This window comes from Sciurus carolinensis, chromosome 1 (assembly GCF_902686445.1).
Source record: "Sciurus carolinensis chromosome 1, mSciCar1.2, whole genome shotgun sequence".
NCBI classification, from domain to species: domain Eukaryota; kingdom Metazoa; phylum Chordata; class Mammalia; order Rodentia; family Sciuridae; genus Sciurus; species Sciurus carolinensis.
The window spans coordinates 167,531,509-167,545,146 of NC_062213.1; positions in this window are offsets into that span (position 1 = coordinate 167,531,509).

Below are 13,638 nucleotides of genomic sequence, written 5' to 3' on the forward strand. Positions count from 1 at the left end.
GTGGTTAAGCACTCCTGTGTTCAGTCTCCAGTACCAAAAAAAATAATTAATTAATTCAAAGGGCTGGGGTTGTGTTTCAGTGGTTAAGTGCCCCTGGGCCCCTGGGTTCAATCCCAGGTACAAAAAATAAAATAAAATAAATTAAGTAGTTGTCTTGTCTTAATGAAAAAGGAACAATGGACGGAGGGTTTTGTGCAGAGATAATGCCAAGCTTTCTTATGTGACTAATCAGTCTGAAAAAGGTCACCAGTAAGATTGCATTTTACCATGCTGTCTTTTATTACAAATTACCAGTCCTTCCCCTATTTGCCTGACTTTTAATGTAAATAGATAAGATTAATTTCTAAAGTTCATAAACTATGTTTCAGAAAATTACATAAGGGCACAAAGCATGTTTTTAGTGAGAAAGATTAGTTGAGAAATAAGTGACCTCATTTGTGTTGTCTTTTCCTTTTCCCTCCTTCACTCCCTAGCACATAGTGAAATCTCTGGGGGTAGAAAGCTGTTTGGCACTACCCACTGCTGTTTCCCCCTGAAGTTGCTGGGTTTAAAATAGTTTTTTCCAGCTATTTCTGACTCAAACATCAAGGTGCAGTGTAGTCTATAAAACAAGGAACCAGGACTCCAGGACATAGAGTTGAAAACTGTAGACCAAGGAGGACAGAGGAAAGCTGCCAAAACTTCGGGTATGGCACAGGGAGAAGTGTGTGCCTAAGGTGGACAAAGAACTGACCATCAGGTGACACATCCAAGTCTCAGGGTCATATTCTAAATCAGTTATTTAGAGTTGTTGTCTCTCCCTCTTCTTTGCTGTCATCAACTAAACACATTCATAGAAGATCTTGGCACCTGACCCAGTCTTCACTCTACTGCAGCAATTGTCAAAGTGTAGTCCTCACACCACCAACAGAAAAACAAATGCTTGGGTCACCAAGATGAGCTGAATCAGAAATAGTGTGGGACCCAAAAACCTGTTGCAATAAGGCTTCCAAGTGATTCTGGTCAGCACTAAAGTTTGAGATCTACTGGACCACTGCAATCCTATGATAACTTGGGTGACTTCAACATTCACCTCAGTGACCCATTCAGCTCTCTGATCTCTCTGCAATTTGACCTTTTCAATTTCTTTCTTTTTTTTTTTTTTTTTTTTTTTGGTACCAGGGGTACTTAACCACTGAACCACACATCCCAGCCCTTTTGATTTTCTATTTTGTGATAGGGTCTCACTAACTTGCTTAGGGCCTCACTAATTTGCTGAGGCTGGCCTCCAACTTGCGATCCTCCTGCCTTGGCCTCTGGAGTCCCTGGGATTACAGGTGTGCACCACATATGCTGGGTCCAAATAGTTTTTGCTTTTGTTTTTGTTTTTTCTTTTTCAGTATTGGGGATTGAACCCAGGGCCTTTCACATGCAAGGCAAGTACTCTACCACTAAGCTATATCCCCAACCCCACCTTTTTTTATTATTGTCATCCCAGTGGGTGTTAAATGGTATCTCATTAAAGTTTTAATTTGCATTTCCCTAATGACTAATAATGTTAAACCTCTTTTAATGCACTTAAAAGCTATTTCCGGTCTCAAGCCTTTAACTCAACATACTTTTGCTATCAAAATTATCTTTCTAACCACATTACACTCTTGTTTGGGTGTATTATCTCCTACAGGACAAGATCCAAACCTTGAATTTAATAATTGAGTCACTTCCCCATCTGGCCTCTGTCTGTGCCCTGGTCATCAATGCTTTGGCTCCATGTTTTCCTGTTCTGCTATAGCTATATGAATTACTCATAGCTCTTAGAATACATGTGCTATTTCAAGGCTTCATGCATTTACTGATGGCATTCCCTTTGCCAATAAACCCTTACTTGCTTTCTTCCAACATGTCTTCCTCTTGCCCTTTAATACTACATTCATGTGTCCTCCTCTGGAAGGCCTTTCCTGATTACTCTTTCTGTAATTAAATTAGTCATCCTTTATGAGCTTCCCTCCATAGATTCTACTATATTTGTTGTTGTCCCTTTTGTTTATCTCCCCAGCTAGGCTGTGAGTAGCCTGAGAGCCTTGACTGAATTTGATTTATCTCTGTCTTCAGTGCCTAGAACATGGCCTGACTGGAAGGAATTAATTTCATAGGATCCTGGTGTCCCTCAAATGCCCTCTGGCTCCAGTGCTAAGAACTTGTTCCAGTTTCTTGGGAGAAAGCAAAGCCAGTTTACCTTTAGGCATCTTAAAATAGCCTAGACCTCAGACAGAAAACCAATCACAAGAGTATATAATCGTTGAAAGGTAAGACATTCTAAAAAGAAATGTAAGACAACACTTTACCCTTAATATCAACCCATTTTGTTTATCTCATCAATTTTAGGTACTGGATGATTTTGTGGGAGGCGGGGCATGGGGAGAGAGTTATGGGGATTTAACCCAGGGGTGCCCTGCCAGTGAGCCACAACCCTGACCCTTTTTACTTTTAGAGACAGGGTCTCACTAAGTTGTTCAGAACCTCACTAAGTTGCTGAGGCTGGCTTTGAACTTGTGATCCTCCTGCCTCAGCCTCCTAGTAGCTGAGGCGTTCACCACCGCACCCAACTGAATTACCATTCTTATTCTCGATATTTGGTATGCACTGTTGAGGATCAGACTCCTTCCCTTTCACAGAATTATCTTATTATAAGCAATAGACCATAATATTTGCTAAGAGTAAGCCAGTCTGGACTCTGGAGTAAGTCAATCTGCCTAGATTTCACTCCCAGCTTTACTTTTGACCCACAGAATCATAGAATAAAACTGTGACATTTTTTGTACCTCTAGTCCTTCCTCTTTATTTATTTATTTATTTTTTGGTGGTGGTAGTGGACATTGAACCTAGGGGTCTTCTACCACCAGCTACATCTCTAGTCCTTTTTGAGTCAGGCTCTTGCTAATTTGTCCAGGTTAACCTCAAACTTGAGATCCTTCTTCTTAGCCTCCCAAGTTACAGACCTGCACCACAGCACCCAGCTCTATTTATTTATCTATAAAATTGATATAATAATTTTATTTCAAAGGGGTCCACTGAGGACTGAGTTTCTATATATTTGTACAGTAAGCTCTTAGAACAAGACTGAGAAGATATAACTGTTTAATAAAGATCAGCTATTATAAAAATCCTCCTGCCAATCCTGCAAGTTAGACATTATAATCCTCATTTTACAGATGAGGAAACTGAAGTTTAGAGAGAGGAGTGACTTGCCCCACCTTAGAGAATTAAATTAACTCTCAGATCTGGTAACTGATTCGTTTCTGGTAATTTGTATGCACATTTTCTTGGAGTTTTATTTCCAGGGTACCCTTCTAGAGTGTTATCTGTCCAGTGGTACAAATCATGCATCTGCCACACACATGTGTGTGGAGTGGGGTAAAATTCCAATTCCCCAGGCATCCTCACTTGTTATCTATTTACCATTCTAGCCCTTTCCTGGGAAGTTATATGCATGTAAATAATTTATTACCCAACAAATACTAATTGAAGCTTTTCCTAAACTAGGAATTCTATTGGCAACAAATTCCCTAACTAGTAAGTCTTTTATTCTATACTCTTTCTACTGAATCATGTACCCAGTACCTCTCCTTTGTGTAAGTCTATATGCTGGAAACTGAGGACACAGAAATGAATAAGACCTAGACCCTGCCCTCAAGGTGCTCAATCAAGTCTAATGGGTGAGGGGGCTGGGGAGATAGCTCAGTTGGTAGAGTGCTTGCCTCGCAAGCACAAGGCCCTGGGTTCGATCCCCAGCACCACAAAAAAAAAAAAAAAAAAAAAAGTCTAATGGGTGAAAAGACAGACAATATAAAAAGAATATGATTAGCCAGGTGAGATGGCACACCTGCAATCCCAGCAGCTTGAGAGGCTGAGAATTGCAAGTTCAAAGTCATCCTCAGCAAGTTAGCAAGGCCCTGTTTCAAAATGAAAGCAAAAAGAGCTGGGGATGTGGCTCACTGGTTAAGTAGAAAGGGTCTAATTTCCTAGTACACACCCACACACTTACACACAAAGGGATACAGTGGGGGTGTAGCTTAGTGGAAGAGCACATGGCGCTGGGTTGCAACCCCAAGACCACACACACAAAAAAAGACAAAGAAAAAGAAAACAAATATGGTGCCTACTGGAGCACAGAGGCATCAGAGCAGGCTTCCTAGAAGAGGTATGGCTTGACCTGGCCTTTATAGGAAGAATTATCTAAATTACTAGAGAAGGGAAAACATTCCATGTAGAGAGAACCACTTGTGTGAAGGCACTGGAGCATGAAACCAGATGATGTGTTCTGGATCTACAAATAGAGTGTGTGTGGAAGGGAAAGGAAGCTGGAAAGGCAGGCTGGGGCAGATTACTGCAGGGTTCATAGGCAAAGGTAAAGAGCTTATACGTCATCTTTAATGCTATGTGACATTTGGTTACAACCCCCTTCAGGCACAAGTGCTTTTTTCTGACAGTCAGGGTTTGGTTGCATTTAGAAGTTCAGATTAATTTATTCATTTATGCCCATGTGCTAAGCACCTACCTGTAACAGTTCCTGTGTACAGGCAGAGGCTTCAGGAATAGATTTGGAATTGCAGCTTGAAACCTTGTGAGTTTTTTTAGAAGGCACTAAATCTCAGCCCAGACTCGAGATAATTTACCCTGAAACCTGATCCCTTCCCTGCCTGGGGTTTTGCAACCCAGCTGGGTCATTTGGACTTCCCTGAGCATGCTGCAGTAAAAGGTCCCCTACCCCCTACTCCCGTACATTTTGGAATGGCTACAATCACAAACTGAACCAGTCAACTTGGGTGGTGAACAAATACCTATTGTACTCTGGCACACAAGAGTCTCAGGAGTGAGATGAAGAAGGAAGAGAAAATCAGGTCCCTACACTCTGGAATTTCACAAACTAAGAATGCAGAGTTAGCCCTGGAAGAAATCATTGGCCACATGGGATAAATTGAGCACTTACACAGTGTCTGGCGATAGTTGGGACCCGAGGGGCAAATAAATAAATCAAACTTGGTTCCAATTGGTAAGGAGTTCATAGTCTGGTAAAACAGGTACTATAAGGGAAAACAGATATTAGCCAGGCACAGTGGTGCATAAGGGAAAACAGGTATTAGCCAGGCACAGTGGTGCACACCTGTAATCCCAGTTACTCAGGAGACTGAGGGAGGAGAATCACAAGTTCAAGGCCTGCTTGGGCAATTTAGGGAGAGTCAGTCTCAAAAATAAAAAATAGAAAAAGGGCTGGGCATGTAGGTCAGTGGCAAAGCACTTCCCTGTCATGTTCTAGGCCCTTGGTTCAATTTCCAGTACTACAAAAAGTGAGGGGAGGGGAAGAAAGAAAGGAAAATAGGTAATGACTGCAATGCTTCAGGAGGCAGATGTGGTCTCCACTGGCTAACCACAGCCCACAGTCAACTAGTAAAACTGAGGATAAGGACTGAGATAAGGACTGAGGTCAAGGGTGTTTCAGTCTGAGCTGAGGTTACAGGGAGGCAGGAAGGGCAGCCCACAGAGAAAACAGCCTGAGTTCAGGGGAATGGATTAGACTGGTTGGCTGGCTCTAGGACAGGTGGGGAAGTATCAAGTGACCCTGCTGGGATTGTACAGGAGGGTCTTGGATGCTGAGAAAAGGATATGGATGGTGTGAAGCCATTGGTTTCCAAATGGGGGTGACACAACTCTGCATTTTAGAAAGGAAAATGCCTTTCATTGCAGGGACCAGTGTACTATAAAATGAAGGAGTTGAAGATGATTTTCAAAATCTTTTCAGTGTGTGTGTGTCCTATAAATCTGATTCAAGCTTCTTTTGTTAACTTTTTTGTCGTTGTTCTTTTTAGTTATACATGGCAATAGAATGCATTTTGACATACACACGTGGAGTATAACTTCCCATTCTTGTGGTTGCACATAATGTGGAGTTACACTGGTCATGTATTCATATATGAGCATAGGAGAGTTATGTCCAATTCATGCTACTGTCTTTTCCATTCCCATCCCCACTTCCTTCCCCCACTGTCCCCCATTCCAATCCAGTGAACCTCCACTCCTCCCTTCCCCCTGTTTTGGGATTGGCTTATTTTGCTTACCATGATAGCCTCCAGTTCCATCCATTTATCAGCAAATGTCATAATTTCATTCTTCTTTATGGCTGAGTAATATTCCATTGCATATATGTACCACAGGATTTTCAAACTTCATGGTGCATCCAAATCACCTGGAGATCTTGTTAAGGTGTGGATTCTGGTTTAATATGTCTGTTTTAGCAGAATATTGCTGGTTCTCAGACTACATTTTGAGTAGCAAAGAAGTAGAACCATTGTTTCCAACCTATATGTTCTAGAAGTTATCTGATTAGTATTCTAGTTAATTTTTACAGTGTTTGAAGGTTTGCAAAGAGATATATCTACTACTGTATATACCTGTAATCTCAGCAATTTGGGAGGCTGAGGCAGGAGGATTACATGTTCAAAGCCAGCCTGGACAATTCAGTAAGACCCTGTAAAAAATAAAGGGCTGGGGATGTAGATTAGGGATAGAGCATCCCTAGGTTCTACTCCGAGTGCTAGATGGGAAAATAAAAAAGGATGAGGAGAGATTCATACCTTATCTTGTTTAGTACTTTCAACAATTGCTCCTGAGAGGTAAGATAAGGAGACAACACAGGCTGTGTTTGGGTGAAACATCCTTAAAACTTAGGTACTAGAAGTCAAGCATGGTGGTACAGGCCTAGAGAGTCCCAGCCATTTGGAGGCTAAGGCAGGAGGATCACAAGTTTAAGACCAGCCTCAGCAACTTAGTGAGATCCTGTATCAAAATTAGAAATAAAATGGGCTGGGATGTAGCTCAATGGTAAAAGCATCCCTGAGTTCAACACACAGTACCAACATAACACACACACACATACACACACACACACAGACAAAATTTAGGTATTGGGGCTGGAGGTTCAGATCAGTGAAAAAGTACTTGCCTAGCATGTTCCCTTTATACGCCTGGTTGAATTATAATCCCCAGGACTGCAAAAAGAAACAAAAACAAAAAACCCTCAGGTATTAAGGTTGGTCTATCTCCTCCCAGCTTTGGGGTGAAGTAGAGAGTATAAGGCCCATTTTACAGATTAGGAGACTGAGGTCTGAAAAAAATGAATCTAGCCATAGCCAAACACTACAGAACTGACAGAAGAGGAATTGCAAATGAAACCTCCTGGTTCCTCTTTCAATGCTATTTCTGGCATATTTCTATGCTGCTTGAGGTGCTCATTTATTCATTCAACACAGATTTATCCTACACCAACTACATTTCAGACTGGTCACAATGTGAATGATGGGAAAGTCACCTTTCAGCAAATGGAAAGAGTGAGATATACAAATGTAGAGCGAGAAGGCTTATTGCAGTGTGTGGCTTATTATTGAGTTGTCAGTTTTAAAGACAGATTATAGAGGAAGCAGGGAGATATTAATATTAATCTCTGACTTTTGTACACACATTCATTAAATATTTGCCAAGCCCTATTCTTCACCAGGCCCTATGTCAGATTCATTAGATTCTGATGGCATAGACATGACTCAGAGGCAGGTCCCAGAGAGTTCACAGCTTAGTATATTACAGTATTTTCTGTATGTAAGTCCTATCCCAAAGCCAGTCCCAGCAACTAGTGAGGCACTAAGCAACTCAGAGAGACTCCATCTCTAAATAAAAATATAAAAAGGACTGGGGGGATGTGGCTCACTGGCTGAGCACCCCTGTGTTCAATGCCCAGTACCAAAACAAAAATAAAAAAAAGAATCCTATCCCCATCATTAATGATAACTGCCATTTGCTTAGTACTTAATACATACCAGTGTTGTGCTGTTTAATATATTATTTTTATATTTATCTTAATTAGTGTTCAAAAATCTCATTAGAATCTACACGAGGGCAGGGATTTTTGTCTGTCTTGTTCACTGATATATCCTTAGAACTTAGAAGAGTGCTTGCCATGTAATAGGCACTCAAAAAATTTTGTCACATGAATGAAAAAACAACCTTCTTGGTCACATACACCCTTTACCACCATTTCACAGATGTGTAAACTAAGGATCAGGTAGGTGAAATGCTTTGCTTGAAGTCTCCTAAATAGTAAAAGGACTGGAGTTGTAGCTCAGTGGTAGAGGGCTTGTCTTGCATATGGGTTTGATTCTCAGCACCACATATAAAAAAATAAAATAAATGTCCGTCAACAATTAAAATATACTAAAAAAATAAAAGTAAAAGGTAGAACCAAGATACTTCTAGAATCCAGGACTGTGTGATCCCATATCCAATGGTCTTAACCTTTGACACCAATAGTTCACAAACTTAAGCATGTACCAGAATTACCTGGAGAGCTTGTTAAAACAGATTATAGGGCTCCATATCCTGAATTTCAAATCCAATAGATCTGTATAATATTTATTCCTAGCAAATTCCCAGATGATGCTATTGGTGCTGGTGAGGGGACCATATTTTGCAAACCACTCTATACCAACCAGCCTCCCAATTTTTTACTTATTCCCATAAAGTGAAGCGAATGGAGTTAACGATGAGAAAAATGAGGCCAGAAAAGTAGCACAACTTTTCCAATTTCCAATTCCCACAGCACTTTTTCTTTTCTTTTTCTCTTCTTTCTTTTCTTTTTTTTTCCCCCTGTAGGACTGGCAATTCATCCCAGGGCCTCATACATGCTAGGCAAGCACTCTACCACTGAGCTACATCCTCAGCCTCTTGTCATCCTTGATAAAATTCACTGTCTCTTATACTAAGGAAACAAGCAAGGAGGGGAGTATTTCTCAGGAGGAGGCAAAGATAAAATTGGAAAGGTTACCACCCAACTTGCTGCCAAGGGAAGAGTTCAGGGTTGTCACTAACTCCCTGTATGCCCTGGAAAAATTCCTTTCCCCTCCAGACCTCAGTCCTTTTGTCTGTAAAGCAGGGACCTTTCCATTTTAAAGAATGGCCCCAAGTTTCAGAGACAGGCAGAAGTTCGGGTTGAACTAGGTCCTATTTCTGAGCGCTTTGTGCTGGCTCCAGGCCAGGCAGGTCTTGTGAGGATTATGTGATGTGCAATCACCGCTGTTGAAACGTGAGTCTGAGTGGAGCTGGCAGTTGTCACAACAACCTTTTGGTGTCTCAGGCAGCGGAAGGTAGGGTGGGGGAGTAAGGCAGTGAGGAGGGGCTGCGGCTCTTGGGTTTGGGATTTGCCACAGCAGAAAGGGCAGGCCACCTCCATCACTATCCTACCAAGGGTCCCCAGGGGATCTTCAAAGGTCTGGGAGCGTGGCAAGCCCCAAGCAAACCTCTGGCAACTCAGGCCCAGCCTCTCTTGCTTGCCATCCCTAGTTGAGGGGGGGCCATCTCAGACATCTCAGCACCAATGCCAGGCCTTCAAAGTGAAATCACAGCAAACGCGACTGGCCCGTTTCTCCACACTGAGCAAGTACTGTTAGCTCAGATTTGAAAGCCTGAGGGAGGAGGATGACTTTAGCAGGTTGTGTGACTCTGAAGAAATCACTTTACTTCTCTGAACCTCCTCTTAAAAATGGATATATTGCTGGGCATGGTGGTGCCATCTTGTAATCCCTGACTCTTCCTGAGGCTGCTGCAGGAGGATCGCAAGTTTGAGGCCCGTTTTTGCAATTTATCGAGAACCCGGCTCAAAGTAAAAAAATAAAATTGGGCTGGGGATGTAGCTCAGTGATAGAACACCCTGGGTTAAATCTCCAGTACTATATACAAAGTTTAATTTTTATTTATTTTATTTTATCTCTTCGATAAGGCTGGTCTCAAACTCCTAGGTTCAAGTGATTCTCATGTTTCAGCCTCCTGAGTAGCTGGGGTTATAGGTTTGCAACACTACACACAGCTAAAAGTTGAATTTTAATTAATGAATTATATTTATTTATTCATTCATATTTGGATTAAACCCAGAGGTGCTTTACCACTGAGCTAACATTCTCTGTCCTTTTTTATTTTATTTTATTTTATTTATTTATATATTTAATTTTGAGACAGAATCTCATTAAGTTGCTGAGGCTAGCCTTGGACTTGTGAGCCTCATGCCTGTGAGACATAGAAAGACTGTTGGTCCATCTTTAGAATATGGTATTCAGTCTTAGTTGAATCCAATTGGAGTCATTTTAATTATAGCCCTTCTCTTTTGCCCACCCTAATTTTAAAATTAGCCAATCATGTAGAGTGTACCCTTGAGTCCTCCAATCAGGGCCAAGGGCAGCATGCCACTAGGTGTATACACCGGCCTCCTGCTTGCTAGCCAGGTTCTGTAGCATGCCCTTCTATTAGAAGTAAAGTTTGCCTTGTCCACCCACTTTCAAGCATTTGATTTCTTGCAGCACTTCACTATTTCTAACATGCCTTAGCCTTCCCAGTCACTAGGAGTACAGGCGTGCACCACCATACCCAGCTAAAGTTTAGCTTTTAAACAAAAATGAAGTCATACTACACAACTTTTTTTTTTTTTAACTTAATACAAGGATGCCAGAGTAGGAAAGATCTGAGTTTGAATCCCCACTGTGCCTCTTCCCGACTTCCAGAACCTTGTATCCTTTGCTTCTCTGAACCCAATTTTCTTATAAGACTGGTGTTTTGAAAGTGTGCCTACTGTACAGCTTTGTTGTGAGTATAAAATAAGATTATGTGGGTAAGGGCTCCAGGGCTTGGTTAGAACACAGTTTGTAAGAAAATCAGCAACTAGGGAAGGCCTTTCAAACCAGAACACTTAATTATCCATCTGATGCATTAAGAAAAGAAATAGAGGGCTGGGGTTGTGGCTCAGTGGCAGAGCACTTGTCCTTCACTTGTGAGGCTCTGGGTTTGATTCCTAGTACCACATAAAAATAAGCAAACAAAATAAAGGTATTGCATCTATCTACAATTTAAAAAAATGTAAAAACAAAGATTTGGCTGTTTTTTAAGAAGTTGAGAGGTGGTGCTATTTTTTTCTCATTAAGGATTAGAAGGCAAGTTATGAGTAAATGAAACTCAGCTTAAAAATATTAAATTATTTTAGCTGAGTGTCTTCATTACTTACCTCAAATACAAGGTTTAACCATGAAGTATTGTGACAGAAGTGAAATTTTAATATCTATATAACCTTCCCAGTTGGAAGACAATATCCATATTTATTTTAAATTTATTATCCTTGCTGATTTATTTGGAAAATTTCTACAGGTTTTGCCAGCCCAAAGGGTTAGAGGTCTTTAGGCATAGTAAATCTTCACATCTGGAAGGCAAACTTTTATTTTTTTAATTTATTTATTTATTTTTTTGTTACTGGGGATTGAACTCAGGGCCTTGTGCTTGTGAGGCAAGCACTCTACCAGCTGAGCTATCTCCCCAGCCCCAAACTTTTATTTTTTGATTTAAAGAGTCGTTTGGTACCAAATCTAGTAAATGAAGTGAATTATCTGGAGAATACATTATTAAATAAAAATTTTAAAAATTAAAAAACTATGTCTTTCAATGTTGGTATGAATAGATCTGTTTCATTCTTTTTAATGTATACATTGCATTCAAATCCACTATTATAGGACATTTGTTGTTTCCAAGAAGAGCAGCAGCAACAACAGAAACTGCAGCTAATATTTATTTGTGCAAGAATTTTTTGTAGGATACATTTTCGAAAGCTGAATTTCTAGGTAAAAATATAAGCATATATCAATGTTAATAAATACTATCAAATTGCTTTCCAAAAAGGAGGCATCAATCTATAAACACACCAACAATCTGCGGAAATGCTGGTTTCTCAGTATCCTCGCAAACATAGGATGTCCATCTTTGTTAAACTAATAGATGAAAATGCCATACTGTTTTCAATGTTTTCCTTTAATCATTAGGAAGAACATCTTCTGTTTATTAACCAATGTTTTTCCTCTTTCGAGAGTCTCATGTTGTTATTGAAACCTTATGTTTTCATTATTGCATTCCTTAAATCTTAGTCATTATTAAGCACCCAGGGAATGTTTGATGAATGGAAAGCAAAGCTGTGAAAAAGAGGTGAAATAGTGATCAACAAGTATTAGTTGAATCTAAGTCTGGAGTTAGGGAGTGAGCTCTGTAATGCTCTTGAATTCTTCCCTTCAGAATCTTGTAAGTCTAGGATTACAAAAGGCATGGGTTCTCCCCATCCTCTCACTGTATTTTTGTTTGTTTGTTTTAGTTTATTTGTTTTTGGTACTGGGAATTGAACCCAGAGATGCTTTACCATTGAGCCACATCCTGGCCCTTTTTATTTTTTATTTTGAGACAGGGTCTACTAAAGTGAGGCTGGCTTCAAAAATGCAGTGCTTCTGTTTCAGCCTCCTGTGTCACTGGGATTACTGGCATGTGCCACCATGCTCATCTCACTGTGTTTTTAGAATAAATTACTTAACTTCTCTGATCTTTGTTTCTCTGCAACAATTGGAAAAATGTCTGCGACTTGCATCATATTTATGAAGGGCTAATAAGCGAAAACCATGAAGTTATTTTGCAATGAGCATATATTCATGTATTAACTTAAATAATTAAAACAAGGTTTAAAAGTAAATGTGAACATTTTTAAGAATAGAGGGCTGGGGATGTAGCTCAATTGGTAGAACATTTGTCTTTGCATGTGTAATGCCATGGATTCAGTCCCCAGCACTGAAGAATAGAAGGGAAATAAACCTACAGAGATAAGAACAGTTAAAAAGAAGCAGCTGGCTGCCCCTTTGGATGATCTTAAATTTCTTTTTAAAATATGTGACATCATACTTGGCTTAGCTCTCTTCCATCTTTTCATCAACTCTCTATTGCCCTCTACTGCTCGAATGGTTTCATTTCCGTGCAATTAAACTCTCCAAATAAAACTAAGGGGAAAGTAATACTTCTGACCAGTCCCTGATTTTAGGTATCTATATCATCCAAACTGAGTCCATATCTATTCTTGATCCAAAAACCAGGGGTCATACAAGGGACATATAAATCAGTCTGGTGAGAGGTACAGTCTCTCATGCCATTATAGGGATAACAAAAAACATCTCTAGAATAGGAATTACTCTGAGCCAGGCACTGCGATAAGCACATTGAATATACTAATTTTTAGTCCCACTGACAGTCATAGGATGGATCTGCATTTACAGAAGAGGAATTAGGCCCATAATGTGATTGGTTCAAGGTCACAATTTAGTAAATATGGGACATGATTTCTGAATTAAGATGTTTCCCTTCCAAAGTCAGTCCTTTCCTAATATGGGATATAAGAATAAACAAAATAGCACTGGGCATGGTGGCACACGCCTCTAATCCCAGAGACCCAGGAGCCTGAAGAAGGAGGATTGTGAATTCAAAGCTAGCCTCAGCAACTCAGTGAGACCTGTCTCTAAATAAAATACAAAAAAAGGGCTGGGGATGTGGCTCAGTGGTTAAATGCCCCTGATTTCAATGTCTGGTACCAAAAAAATAATAAACCAAGTAACATGGAGCACCCAAGTAGGAGCTTCTAAAGTTATTATTACTATTATTGTTTGTGTGTGTGTGTGTGTGTGTGTGTGTTGTTGGATCTGGGAAGACTTTATAGAGAGGATTTCTAATTGTTTTAGAAAATTATTATTTTTTTTTAGTTGTTGATGGACC